Source organism: Trachurus japonicus, chromosome 22 (assembly GCF_045865225.1).
Source record: "Trachurus japonicus isolate A0001 chromosome 22, Traja_1.0".
In the NCBI taxonomy this organism is placed as follows: domain Eukaryota; kingdom Metazoa; phylum Chordata; class Actinopteri; order Carangiformes; family Carangidae; genus Trachurus; species Trachurus japonicus.
Genome location: NC_140928.1, coordinates 14,696,955 through 14,711,874, shown reverse-complemented (window position 1 = coordinate 14,711,874; position 14,920 = coordinate 14,696,955).

Sequence of the window (14,920 nt, the reverse complement as noted above, 5' to 3'; positions counted from 1 at the left end):
GAACTGTAAAATCTGATGATTTAGCACAGTATCTGCGTTTTTAGCACGCCGAGTCACTATTTTATGCTAAGACATGGCAGAAGGTGCACACTGTACGTCTTCTTACTGGTATTAATGTTATATTTGCATGCTTATTACTATGTGAAGACGTTATTTTCATATTATTGATGTGGAGAAGTTATTTTAATAACTTAATCTCTGATATTTTGAGAATGTTGCTATGATATTATTGGGTGTGGTGTCATATTACAATGTTTATTCAGTTAGAAATATTCTCTGTGAATTGAGTGGATTTAACATGATTTACATATTGTATTTCATGATTGAGAGTTGAGAGAATTAAGAGAATGTTCTGACATTACTCATCATAGGTCAGGTTTTCCTGTTGGATCCTTTGAACCTTGGACCTACCCGGATGTTGGAGCCTGGATCGAGACGTTTGATGGCGAACCACAGCCTGGAGGACAACTAGAGATATGGTGCCCGCAAAGAATCAAGAACCTGGATCCTTTCATCACTTCATTACACACACACACACATACACATATCCAACACATTCAACCATGCGGTAGGATAGATCCTCTTCACTTCCTCAGTGGACTGAACATTTCATACTGGGAGTGACTGAAAAAAGAGGTGACTTGAACTTTCAAACATAGCTGCAATTTTTTTTTTTTTTATGTTCCTACTTACCTGGGTAAGAATTGTGTTACACTGTGTATGTACATGTGTTTTGCTTATCCTTCTTTAAAGGACAATTCCAGGCAAATTCAACTTGAGGGTGTATGTTCTTATCATTTTAAGTCTAAAAGAAGGAATGTGAAGATTTTCAGTTTAACGTCTCCTGTTTTGCGGTAGCTGCGTCTGTCCCCGCATCGCTACGGCAGCAATGAATGGGAGTGGATGCAAGTTCCGCTGGTTAGGCTGTTTACATCCCTCAAAGCCGCAATTTTTTTCCACAGACAGCGTCAGATGGTTACTCAAACATGCACTGAGAAGTTTCTTTACTTCAAGCAAGCCGACATGCTTGTAAAACTAGATCTAAATTCAAAGTCTCACGCGAGACCCTGTTGCCGTGCTCGGTGCATTCAGGGGTAGTCAGAAAGCTACCGTTTGTGTCATAAACACAGGAATATCGACTCTTGACTTGCTTCAAGTAAAAAAAACGTATCGGCGCATGTTTGAGTCGCCACCTGACGCTGTCTGTTGAAAAAAATGTACACTTGAAGCAAGTAAAGAGTCGATATTCCTGTGTTTATGACACAAAAGGTAGCTCCTACTGCACCTGAATGCACCGAGCACGGCAGCAGGGTCTCGCACAAGACTTTGAATTAGATCTAGTTTTACAAGCATGTCGGCTTGCTTGAAGTAAATAAACTTCTCGGTACATGTTTGAGTCGCCATCTGACGCTGTCTGTGGAAAAAAATCTGAAAAAAATGCGGCTTTGAGGGATGTAAACAGGCTAACCAGCGGAACTTGCATCCACTCCCATTCATTGCTGCCGTAGCGATGCGGGGACAGACCAAGCTACCACAAAACAGGAGCGATTAAACTGAAAATCTTCACATTCCTTCTTTTAGACCCAAAATGATAGGAACATACACCCCCAAGTTGAATTCACCTGGAATTGTCCTTAAAGGTTTATTTGTAATGTTTAGGTCTGCTGCCTGAAATAAACCTATTTCTATTTTCTATTTCCTATGTACGAAAGAAGCAATATTTGAAAATGTGTTATTAAAGTTTTCCTTTGAAAATGTTTAAAAGCCATATGTAAATGTTTCTACATTTAGAGATAGTACAAGTTTCTGTATTATTTGCAATGTATTATTATAATTTGGATGTGGTTTAAATACATTAAAGTATGTTTTTTTACCTGGAAGTAGTCCCACAAGTCTTTCAGCCTTTAGTATACTTGTAACACATTTGCATGAAGGTAGAAAGTAGTATACCAAAAGTATAATTAAGTATATTTTTAATACACTAACATCTAATTTTTAATGTACTTATAATACAAACAAAGTACACTTTAATTTAACTAATTAGGCATGTATTAGTACATGAAATGTCATGTACTTAAAGTGCACTAAATATACTTTAAGTTGTTCCACTTTAGTACACAAAAGTACACTAAATACACTTTAAGTTGAGCTTTTCTACAACTTAATTACAATTTAAATATACTTAACACAAAATTAGTTGTTCCAATTTAGCACTCTTCAAGTTAACTAATCTTAAACACACTTGAAATATAATGATAATTAGTGCGGCTTGAAGTACACAAAAGTATGCTAAATTTTAGTACACTTAGTACATTAATTTTTCACCAGGGAACCCTCGGCCAGAGAACCAATGTCAATTAGGAAAATAGTCCTAAAAAAGAAAAAGGGCTGGAAACTGGTCAGTGTTTGGAAAATCTTCCTGTTTTGACTATTTAATATTGAGGAAGAACAGTTTAAATTCTATAGTTTAGTGTTTTCATAGATCGTTTATGCGTGATGTTCATGTTTTATTTTACCAAACTGCTGCTCTCTAGGGCACTTTATCTATTTTAAAAAACAAAGACTAACACATTTTTTACTTTGAAAAATACTCAACAAATCCAGCAAGTCTCCACATAAATGACTATATCATTTGTTTTTCTTCTAAATATCTGTGAATGCTCCCAAAAACTGTTATGAAAGCCTCAATAAATTTGGGTAAAATATTCCCACATGGTTAAAAGAAGCCTCTAGTGGTGAAGTCATGCTCAGCCGTCCCTTCTGACCTCTCTGTAAATGGTTTTACTGCACTGTAACCATGTCACGGTGCTGACATGCTGCTGCCCCAGCTCATGGCAAGAGAGAGCGACCAATCACAGAAAGCTTTATCAATTACATCATAATGAAGCACCTCTGACGCAAACACACATGCAATCCACACATTCACACGAGCTAGTGAAGGGCAATGTTTTCATCCAGTCTGACGCTTCAAGGTGTCCTTGAGCTCAATCAAACCAGCACTGGACTGCTTCTCTTTGTTCCAATGGAGAAAATGAAGAAAAATAAAATCCCGGATTGCACAGTGTGTAAGACCGTACAATCACTTTTTCTTTTTCTAGACAGTGCTCATACAGGCTTGTTGCTGTCACACCACTTTGTGTAACAACAAATCAATACCATACAACAGATATGATCTCCGAGGATAAATTGAGTATCTCTGGTGACCACTTAGCTAAAGGGTGGAGTGAGTTGATTTTCAATCATAGAACTCTTGTATTTTCCAACTGTCAGTTTTATATTTCAGCCTTGCACTCTAAGAAATGTAGAAGAGATTCTTTTTTCTTTTTTTCTTTTTTACCACAATCACTTTTCTAAGATTTTTGTTTGCTCTTTCAAACCAGTACGCTTACAGGCAAGTGATATTTTACTTCCAGGATCATATATTTCAGATTCAATGTGGTACCACGGTACAAACCCATGATATTACTGATATTCCTATATTGTTCCTGTGGAGTTACAGTCTTTTAACAACATTGGCAATGCTGCGCTGACTGCTTCTCTTGTGTTAGATTGTGTTATTCTGGCAAAAAAGAAAACATTTTCCTTTCATGGTTTCCATAAATAAAAATGTAAATTAACATTTCATAATTTGATTAACAAGAGCTATGAATCGTTTTCATGACACAGTTGTCTCTTTCCGAGGCGTGTTTCCTTTTTCTTGCAATTTAAACAAAAGAGTTGACCTTTGAGGGACATGATTAATAATGCACACATTATCCTCTTGAATAGATCTATTCCTTAACCTTATATTCATAGTCAATGGGAGTCATACCCCAGGAAAGGATGTAGATCACAAGAAGCCATGAGGCCGACATTAATGTTCTCTATCAATAATTGGAGGAGTTGCAACTGACAGAAATGCAAAGCAGCTGGAAATCTGCTTCTTTTAAAGGAAAAACACAAAATTGGTTCTTCAGGTTCACTTTGAGTTTAAGCCAGCATGCAATTATACTAACATGACTACACAACTACGTATGAAAAAGGTCAACCTCCGTCCATTTCACTCCCACACTCCAACTGACCGTCCACACAGAGGCAAAACTCCTGGAAGCAGAGCTTGAGTTGTGTGTTGTGCAAGTATGGAGATTGCAAGGAAGAAGAGAGGAAAGACAAGACAACATAATGAGAAGAGAACAACTGAGTGTAATGAATTAATTTAGTTAGCCCAGTAATATTGTTACAAGTGAAGAAGGAGAAAGAGGTTGAAATTGTTTTCTGCATTCTTCCTTCATCATTTGGCATCATTGATTTTCCTGCATATATACCAGATGCTCTGCAGCTTCATTGCTTATGCAACCTGACTTTGCACAGGAGGGTAAAGAGCAGTTACTGTGCTGGACTATCAAAGCTGATGGACAGAGGCTATTTTCAATTTCGGTCTCTGAGGATCATAAAACAATTGCTGCTTATTGATTCTTGGTTGTACACTTACAGGGCGCTGTATGCAACTGCGAGCACAGAGTATGTAATGTATATGATATTAACATTGAGAAGAACTGGCATTTTTTGACATTTGACAGTTTCCTCAATAATATCCTGGCATATGCCGTAGAGCAGCACCTTAAATGGTTGATCTTCAGAGGGGGAGGCATTTAGCCCAGAGCGATGAGAAACAAATGCATTTCATGTGGAGTTAATGCTTTTGTCAGAAGCATCGAGACGGCTTTTCTGCTGCCTTTCTCTCCCTCTATCAGCACGACTGGGGCTTTAAAACTGGCATTTGAACAAGTACTTCAGTTTGTGTCCGTCTTACTGCACAGCAGACCACTCAGCAGCACAGCATGTAAACCATTAAGGCTTCAGACGCACACATCCACTGCTGAGCACACAAACACATACATACATGCACTATACTGTATAGAAGAGTTCATCCAGAACAAATTCCATCTCTAGTGAATCGGTCTCAAGCCTGCAATGTGAACTGCCAATATTATGAATTATTTTTCAGTCATTGCAGTTTTGAGGAGGCGGTTTACCTGGCGTTGGATTACCTGTAATGATAGAAATATTGCATAAGGCTGTTTATTTCAAGGACAAGTTTGAACTGACTGAAACACAACTAAAGGTAGAGATGAATACCAAAAAAAAGAAGTAAAATTCCTGCAAACACAGTATTTTTTCAGGTGGTACATATTGTTCGTGGGCCGCGCATAAACATTTTTGAAATTTCTGAGATAAACAAGCACAAATATGCATTCATCTCCTCCTACTCCCCAACTACTCAACATACATGCACTCTCTTGGGAATAAACAGGCTGTAAGCAAGATATGGTACTGCTCTGAAGAAATCAGTCAATGCAGGAATCCCCCTGAGTGAGCTGGTTATCCACTGCTGCGAGAGAAAGACAATCCCTACGCCAGCTCCTTTTACACGCTCCCCGCTCACTGAGGTCATTATAAGCCACAGAAAATATTTAAACACAACTATTTTCCACAAAACTTTTTGCCATCTGTTTCCCCACTTCAGTAGCTCATGTGTCCACTGCCTCAATCCCCCCCAAAAAAGCTCAACACCATTTGAAACATGGCATTTGCATAACATCCCCATTTGTGATTGGCAGTCTCTATGTTTTACATTTTCAATAGCGTATTCATATTCCAAGAAAACAAATCATTGCTTGAAATATTTCTAACTCTCTAAAGTATTTTAAAAGAATCCCTCCAGTCAGTGAAAAGTGTGTGCATTCAAACCCTATCGGATTTTAATTAGATTTGATATGGAGGCACCAGAGGAGAATAGGAACATTTTATTAACAGACCCCCCCAAAAAAAACAAAAAACAGCAAAATCTGTCTTGGGCTTTTTCAGTTTAATGAGAAGAGTATAACTGACTCCCAGCTTCAGACAAACTGAGTTTTATTTCTGTTCGCTGGATAAAGCTTGTCAGGGAATCTTAGAAGATGCACACAGAGGCAGAGCAGAGGGTGAGAACGATAAATGTTTGCATACAGAAAATCCAGACAGTGATGAACATCTCTAATGAGGCTTTCAAGCTTGTGCGTTGGAGAACAGCAGAGTCTCTGCTTTGTACTCTGAGCGAGACGCCGTACCCACACGTACCCACCTGTGTGCCGCAGTGGAAACGGGCTGAAAGTCTGCCCTCCAGTATGATTTTGCTCATAACAAGAAATAACATGATATCCACAAGAGCAGATAAGGAAGAGCACTCCTAAAATTGTAAATTGATCATGATAAGCAGTAATGAAACTCAGAGAGTTGTACATTCGGTATTGATTTTCTCTCCTGTAACACGGCGTGTGGAGTCGTCTCCAGTCATATTTAAGCCTCTCCTTGACAATCATTGATGGTTTTACCAGCGAATAAGATGTGTCTCTATCGTCAGTGTGTACTGCAGCGCAGCCACAGGGGACCCTCTGCTTTTTCCATGTTCTCACTGTAGCTCCATTAATCAATACTCCAATAAGCACATGCCTTGTCTTGCAATAGCCTCCATAGTGTAGCAGTCTACCTTTCAGTTTGGTAGTCTCTGTATCTTTTCCCCTCTCATTGTTTTTTTTTTTCTTATAATATTATTTGTGTGCTTTTTCTCACTATTACTTTGTCATGATGATTAAACTTTTTAGAAAAAAGAAGGGATGGTATTTACTAGTGGGATGTAATTCCTGCCTTCTGCTGGACAACTTTGTAAAACCGTGGACAAAGCCCACATAGAGAACTGCTCTTTTGATCATTTACTGTTTAAGCAGCGTGGGCCTTTATGCTGACCCAGGGGATGATCCACAATAAAATTGAAATGTTGTCCTCGTCTTCATAGTGCTGGTGGGTTAACAGAACAAACACCACAGGCTGTCCTTTAATGAATGATCCTCTGGCTCGTGCCTGTAGCATTCATGAATACACATCACACTGCTGTCGTCCAACTTCGTGTCTGTTTTCTACAACATGAAGTGGAATCGATGATCTAAAACAGGAATAAGTTTAGTAAAATAAGGCACCATTAGAAATTGTTATTTTCTTTGTAACTCTTACTATGATGAATAAATAATAAACTAATTGTTGAGAAAACAGCTGAAAGCCAAGAAAGAATTTGGATTGGTTACTTTGGGTAATGAAAATCTTTATTTAATGATGTTTATTCAGCTGGTTATGATTTCTTTGTAATAAATTATTTATTTTATATTTCTGTTCTTTTTCAGGGTGGCACAATGGACTGTTAGAGGCATCCTCCTCATAAACTAAGAAAATAAAATGTGTGTAAATATATTTGATCACCCTGGCAAGAGTTGTTCTAATTTATATTTCATGAATAAGATCTAAAACATTAGGAAATAGATCATTAACAATTATTCAAGCAATATGATTCAACTGAAAACACAGTCTTTTGGCACTGAAATATCCTAATTACTATTCTGATGAATTGCCATGAAATTTGGTGCTGTGCGATTACTCACTGCAATTACTGTAATCTCTTTGGTAACTTTTCATCGACTGCCACCATCAGGTCAGATTTTTAATTTGTCCAAGCTACTTCGGTTTATGACCAGATAATGACATACCCATCAGCCTCAGCCGTACTTAGCCTACTTATTTCTGATTAGCAAATTTTGGCACACTAACACACAGACCTAAGATGGCAAACTTGATCAAATTTCCACCTGCTTAACTTGTCAGTGTGTACACATGTCAACATTTAGCTATAGGAGCACTGCAGAGCTGCGGGTGGACAGCAGTCAAGCTAAGGCTGTGCTAAAATTGTACGCTCTGCTTTGGCCTTTTATCAATCCAGAGGCCTCAAAACTTCTGGTTTTTAATTGACCAGATTTTGCAAAAGTATTAAAGCAACATGTTATAGTTTCTCGGCCTTAAAAGTTGTAGAAAAACAGTTAATAGGATGAATGGTGCCGCCGCTGCAGCCTGAGTGGGGTCGCGCCGGCTGCACTCTGCAATGCAGGCGGGTAGGAACACAGCTTGAGCTTGAACAAAATACGACTCCCCTTCTAACTCTGACTAGGGGAGTGAGATTTTCGTGGTGAGTTGGAAACTTCTATAACACTTTTTTTCTTCGCCTGCTCTGACAGAACCCTCTTTGCTTTCTTCCAGCACCGGCTCTGTCAACAAATTCATGCACTGTGGGTATGCTTATACAGCATACGGTAAGGTATCAAACAGTTTCCTTTCTCAACCAGAAGCACTGAATAAATCTTACATTGTGTTGCTTTAAAACCTGAAGCTGAACTCTGAGCTGATGACGGAAGGTCTACTCGTTGTCTGGTGTTTCATCTGCAGTAAACACCATCACAGCAGACATTGAACCATAACTGCCTTAGGGATGCAGCCCTACAGACCATCCAGAGCTCTCTATACCAATCTGCAGCATACAAGTGGAGGGCAGTGAGTACAGCTATGAGGGCTATTTGAGAAAAAAAAAACAAGACTAAAACTTCAAGAAGTTATGCTGAAACTTTTTGGCAGCTTTTGTAATATGCAACAGTCTGGTTAAGTGGAGTAGCAGTGTCTGCTTTGACTCCTCATGACCTCCAACAGCATATGCACAATGAAAAGTGATGCTGTCTCAACAATGAGGAAATTGATTGACACAAAGCAATCAAAAAAACCCCAACATGGTTTCTTTTCCACATTTCCTTGTCTCCTTTCACCCTTTGATGTTGCAGAGTATTTTGTGCAAGTTTCTTCAAACCTCATTAAAATCTGCTGGTTTACAGAGCAGTTTGACTCCTGTGACTTTGTCCTCCATCTTCTCATGAGGACAGACATGCAGAGTGAGGGGAAAGGACAACAACAAAGAGATTTAATGTTTATTCTAATGCATGTGGAAAAGTAAAGTGAATTGTTGAGGAAGCCAATTACCTCACCGCATGATACTGGTTAACACTTTTTCCTGAGCAGCAGGTTAAACAATCAAGAACAAATGTTCAGTGGATTTTGAGAGAAAAACACTGCCCGTGCTGATAAATGTTATCTTATAACATTTCAAAACATTTTTCCAACCATATTAACAGTTAGATGGTTATTCCATTGTATTTGTCAGGCTCTTTAACCTGTGCTTTCTGTAATTATGTCTTTATTGGTTATTTTGTTTATTTGCACAAAATCATAGATCCTTTTGTCACTTATTTGTATTACATTGATTTGCATGTGCTTTCTTGTGAACTCAGTGGGCCGCACTGCCATGATCCCATACGGTGAAGTCAGTGAAGTCACCACATGACCTTTGTAGAAGTAGAGATCACACCGACAATTTTCCACATTCAATTTTTTGGAAGTGAACTTCAGAAAAAGATAATTGCCAGAAAAGTCAGATACTCTGACTTTCACACAGAATAATGGAGCTTGACTGTTTAATCAAAAGTTTTAAAGGTCTTCCTCCATTAGGACCACGACCTCAGGTAACTCTTCACTGTGACTGGAGAGCACATTGTTTTCTGTGTTGTTTGAATTTTTTTGGATCAATAGAAAACGCAATTTAATCTGAGTTGAGTTGGGGTTGAAAAGGGCATCAGTTCTTTATCCAATTTGTAGGCTGTAATAGCAATGGTCATGGATTAAACCCCCCACTGTTGCCATTGATTTAGTATCAAATGTCTCTATTACAAAATATAGTTCAAGCTGATCTGTCTTGTCCTGTTCCATTATCACATATACTTGACCATCTGTCTTTTTTTTTTTTTTTTTACAAGCCGAACCTTTTAATGGTTAATTGTATCCTGTTGGTTTCACACCTGAAATGCATGCTTGTCTTCACATTTGTTGAATTGGTCTTGTGGTAGTGTGATAATGTGACTTTTTTTTGAAGAGTAATTCAAGTAATAGAACAATTTGTGTGTACAACAAAAGTGAGATGAGATCGGATTTTCCCAAACTGATTAACAGAAGAAAGTTTATATAACTCCTGTCTTACTCGTTATATCTTATCACAACCGCTCAACTGACTCGTCTTGTCAGTTGCACCACAGCCGGTAGAGCCCCATATACATTCACTCACTCCAAAACAGGCCCTCGTTACTCGCAGGATCATAGCCTGGGGGTGGCAAAGATATAATGAGCATTTTGTTTTTAGTATATTTTTTGGGGCTTTTTGCCTTTAATTGATAGCACAGTGAAGAAAGAGAGGAAATGGGGAGGAAGAGAGAGGGGGGGATGACACGCAGCATAGGGTCGTCGGAGTCAGGATTTGATACAGGACCTGCTGCAGTGAGGACGCCCCACCGTAACACATCCTTAAGGTCTGTCACAGGCCTCTGAATAAATAAGCCCTGCCTCTTAGTTCAGCTAAGTGGTAGAAACATTCAAGTTAGGACAAACTAGTTATCCTTAAGAAGCTTGTGTAAAACACATCGCACAATTAGGATAGGAACATTGATTTCAAAACTGTTTCCTGTGATGGCCTTTTCCCCACATCCGATAACCCTAATTATCGTAGTTACAATTGAGCCCTGGACTCCTTTTCAGTGTGGCCCACAGTGACAGGTGTTGTGGCCGGTGGGCATATTCAAAAAGTCTCCAGTTGATGGTGTGTTGGAGATGTCCCCAGAGAAGAGGAATTTCTCGCCTTTATGTGAGAGCAGGTTGCAGCCTCTGGCTGATGTGTGCGCTTACACACTGAACAGCAGCCCCGAGTACCTGCAAGGCCTCCTTGGACTCTCTTGGTGGTATCTTGGGAAGGAACCTGCCTAGGGACTCAGTTGCTCTGCTGGGTGATGTTGATGCTCATGTGGTCAACAATAGGGAAACCCTGAGGGACGTGACTGGGAGGAACAGCCTGCCTGATCTGAACCTGAAGTTCCTGAACATCATTTTGAGAGAGTGGTGGTCATGGGTGTACGGTACCGGTGAGAACCTCAGCATGGTCCATGCATCTCCTTAACTCCCTAACCATCTATTCTTTTTTTGTTTCTTGTCTGTCTAGTGGTTTTAATGAATCTTCGCCTCAGTTATGCACCTAGAATCACATTGTTTTTATTGTCTTGAGTGACTTTGACTTTTTCTTTCTGTCTGAATGGTGCTACGACTAAAACACTTGCCTTGAGGGGGTGAACACAAGGCTACCCCTACGAATTCATCGAACGATTTGACCCTCTACTTGTCACGCTTTCTGGCTGAACTAGATGAATTGGAGAAATTGTCTTGCTATGAACTAAATCTAGTGAAAAGTAAATGCTACTTCACTGACTTAAGAGAGACGAAGGGCCTAGATCCTTTGATCTTTGGTGAATTTAATCAAACACATTTAATATATTCAGTAAATGCAGAATATATTTTTCTTATTTGAATATTAAAAAATGTGTAATCAATATAGACCTAGCTATATATATATATATATATATATATATATATATATATATATATATATATATATTATGGCACATGTACAGTAAAATAATACAAGCTGAATTATCTCTCTGAGCAGATCCGAGAATAAAACATGCACTCACTGTGAACAGCAGCGCCCCTCCTCTCCTCTCCTTTCTCTATGGGGACAAGACGAAACAATCAGAGAGCCATGTATGAATGCTTACCTAACTCTGAATTTATTCATGATGTTCCCCTGGAAATGCCTGGGAATAAATCACTTCTTTCCCAGAAACCTTTCTCCTTTCACCCCTGTTCCCCCTCATTTCTCTGGAGTTTTAACTCAGAGCGGGAGGAGCTTACAGAGAGACAGGAAGAGAGAAAACGAGAGGACTCATTGCCCTCGGAGGTGGAATTAGTTATCAAACTCAAAACACTGTATATCTGCCTGTAGTGGTGCATTAGTACGTATAGATGCTGGATAACTTTCCTTTGAGTTATGGACATAAATTAACCTAGATGTACAGAGTACAGTCATTCTGACAGAGGAGGTACTCTTCTTTAAAATAAAAAAGACCACATTGTAAAATATAAATATAGGCTACTATATTTATTTCACTGACATGATTACCTTTTGGGAAATACTCTGATTCCATTTCCTTGTCAAGAGTTAGATGAGAGGATCAATACCACTTTCATGTATGTACACTCAATATGAAGCTGTAGCCACTATTCACTTATAATTCTTAGCTAAGCTGTCACAACTCTATGGTGAGCTGCTGCCTCTCGCTACACATTTAACGTGAGATTGGTATTGATCTACTTATCTAACTGTTGGCAAAGAAAGAAGATATATTATACTATTCAAGGGTAAGTTTCAATGCTGTATTACTGTAACATGCATACTTTTCCTGTTAAAGATTGTGTTAATTTACCCATATGTAAATGTAAAACCCTGTCTTACAATAGTGACCATAGAGATATGGATACAAAATGTGGGAATACTCCATTAAAATAAAGTAAAAGTATCTCAGATTTGAACTTGGGCACCTTCTTACAGTCCAACACTGATCCCTGATCAGTGTGTCCCACTGCTGTTAAATGTTTTCATTAGGGCAAAGCCAAAGGGAATTCGGGAACCTTTTAAAGCTTTATATCGCTCCATCTGGGGACATGCAGGGTTCAAAGATTGTCTGGTTAACTTGGGCTAAGCCCCGTCTTCTTGACCCATTAGTGTCCTCCCGTATACACCTTCAATACCCAATTAGGAGGAATCAGAAATACACCATTAAGTCTGTGAGAAGCCATCTGTGTGACCACCTCTTTTGTCCTGGTCTGTGTTGGATCCAATTACCACAAAGAGACAGGGAGGTGGGTAGGTATTTAAACACAGATTCTGGGTGACAGACAGATTGAAATAGAGAGACAAGGCAGGATTTCAGGGAGGTAAGAGCACCAGATAATCAGATGCGTGTCAGTGTGTGCCTTGTTACCTGTACGAGACTTAAAATTCCCAGTGTCTTTCCTATTTCCTCTGTGTCTGAAATCCGCCCTCCTCTCTGTACCCAGTCCATTTGAAATGTCAGTCACTGTGTGAGTAGAATCTGAGTAGAACCAGTCTAATAACAAGAAATGTAGTTCTGTAAAACGTGGAAACACCCTTGGGAAAGTGAAGAATGTATATTTACATATTACAGTACAGTGGGAAAACACAATAATCTGTGCTGCCAGTCTTTTCTGAATGGATTTCCTCTGAGGCCGATACTCAACTCTAACAAGCACAGAACAGTATGCCAGCCTGAAGCTCCCTGCAGGCCAGTGGTGCCGGGGGTCACGGTTTGTACAGCCTAGGAAAAGAAAGAGAAAGAGAACAAAAAGAGAAAGCACGATAAAACATGTCAGCTGACTGTGTCATCGCATGATATATCTGAGATGGGACGATCATGGAAGCAAATTCAAAGTCTCCTGTATTTCGAGGTAATCTTCTTGTGCCTGCTTTCCCATATCCATACGTTTGTATTCATGTAAACCGTATGTGCTGTATGAAAATGGAAAACGTGACAGGTACAGAGATGAATGGTTTCCTCAGGGATGGGTTGTTTGGACTGTACAGATAGACATTTTATTTTTGCTATTTGCAACCATTTCTCAGGCATTCATCGCTCTGCGAGGTGGAACATGCTGACTAGTCTAGTACCAACTTCAGCTTGTGCACACTGAGAGGTAGAGAGAGACAGCCTTTGGGAATTCAGGGATAGGAGTTACTCTCATGTCAACAACTTAACTTGTATAAAACTTTCCCCGAGTAACCCAGCAGCAGCAGCATGAACAAAAATAATCCCGACACCTCTCTCTCTCCAAGTCAGAGGGAATTTTGGAGGCACGACACTAAATCACCACCTGTGCTTTTACTGTATCTTCAAAATGAACTTCAGGTCATTTTCCCCTCTCGCTTCATACACGGGAGCATATTGATGTTTATCTTTCCTTTTTCTTCGGTGTTGTGTCAAAGGCCCCTGAAGACATCAAATTCTCAGGTGAAAGAAGTGAGAGCAGCAGCAGCAGAAGAAGAAAAAGTGGGAGATAAATCTAAGGTGATAGTGTGTGTGTGTCTCTGTGTGTAGGTGTGCATGTGAAGAAGGGAGAGGAAAGGGGAGAGAGCAGGGCACTCACGGTATCAGAGGAGGCTTTAATCATCAGCTGTGAGGTCAGGAATGCTGGGAAGGCCTTGAATAGATCCATTGTTCGTCTCTGGTGGGCCTGGGCATAGACAAACAAAAAGATGACAAGAGGTGAAGGTAATCACACTGTCTTTTATGGCTTTATTTCACTCTCTGGAAAATCACTCACTGCACAGGCACAGGAACACGGATGACTGATGGTTTTGAATCTCACATCGCCGTTATTATTAGGATGTAAACTGCAGGCACTGTACGAGAATCGAAAACTCAACAGGAAGAAATTGTAATGAGGGGAATGAGATTCTGCTTGGGTTGTGCAGATACAAGGATTTTTATTTATTCTGATTTTGATTGAACTGCTGCAGGAAAAAATAAATCTGATTTAGGTTTTTACTGCACATCCCTGAAAAGTTTAACCTTAAAGCAATTCCCCCTGATATCTGTATGATTAGCTCAAGGAAACTATCACATTAAACCTAGTAGGCTACCTAGTACTTCAGAGTAGTTCCACGCTCTCAGCACTATTTGTGGAGAAAAAGATCAATTTAATTCTGTAATCCATTGTCAATTTAAAAGAGTAAAAAATCCCTCTTGGTGCATTACAGTGGTTCTTCTTTTCTGTCTGACAAAAAAGAGACAAGTGGAAACTAGTGAGAGAAGAGAAGGGAAAACTGATGTAGCGTTGGTTTGGTTTTGTTGAATTTATTTTCGCCCCTGGCCTTGAGTGGAGAGAAAGCAGTGGGATCAAAATAAGGGCTGTGTTATGTTGGACTGTTGCATTAAAAAAAAGAAAAAGAAAAAGGAAAATAGGTATTATCACCAGCCACTGAATAATAATAATAAAAAACATTGCCTATTTTCTGTTTGGTTGATGAAAAGGTGCATCAGAATTTAGTGAAAAATTCAATGATCGCTTTGCTTCAATAGCC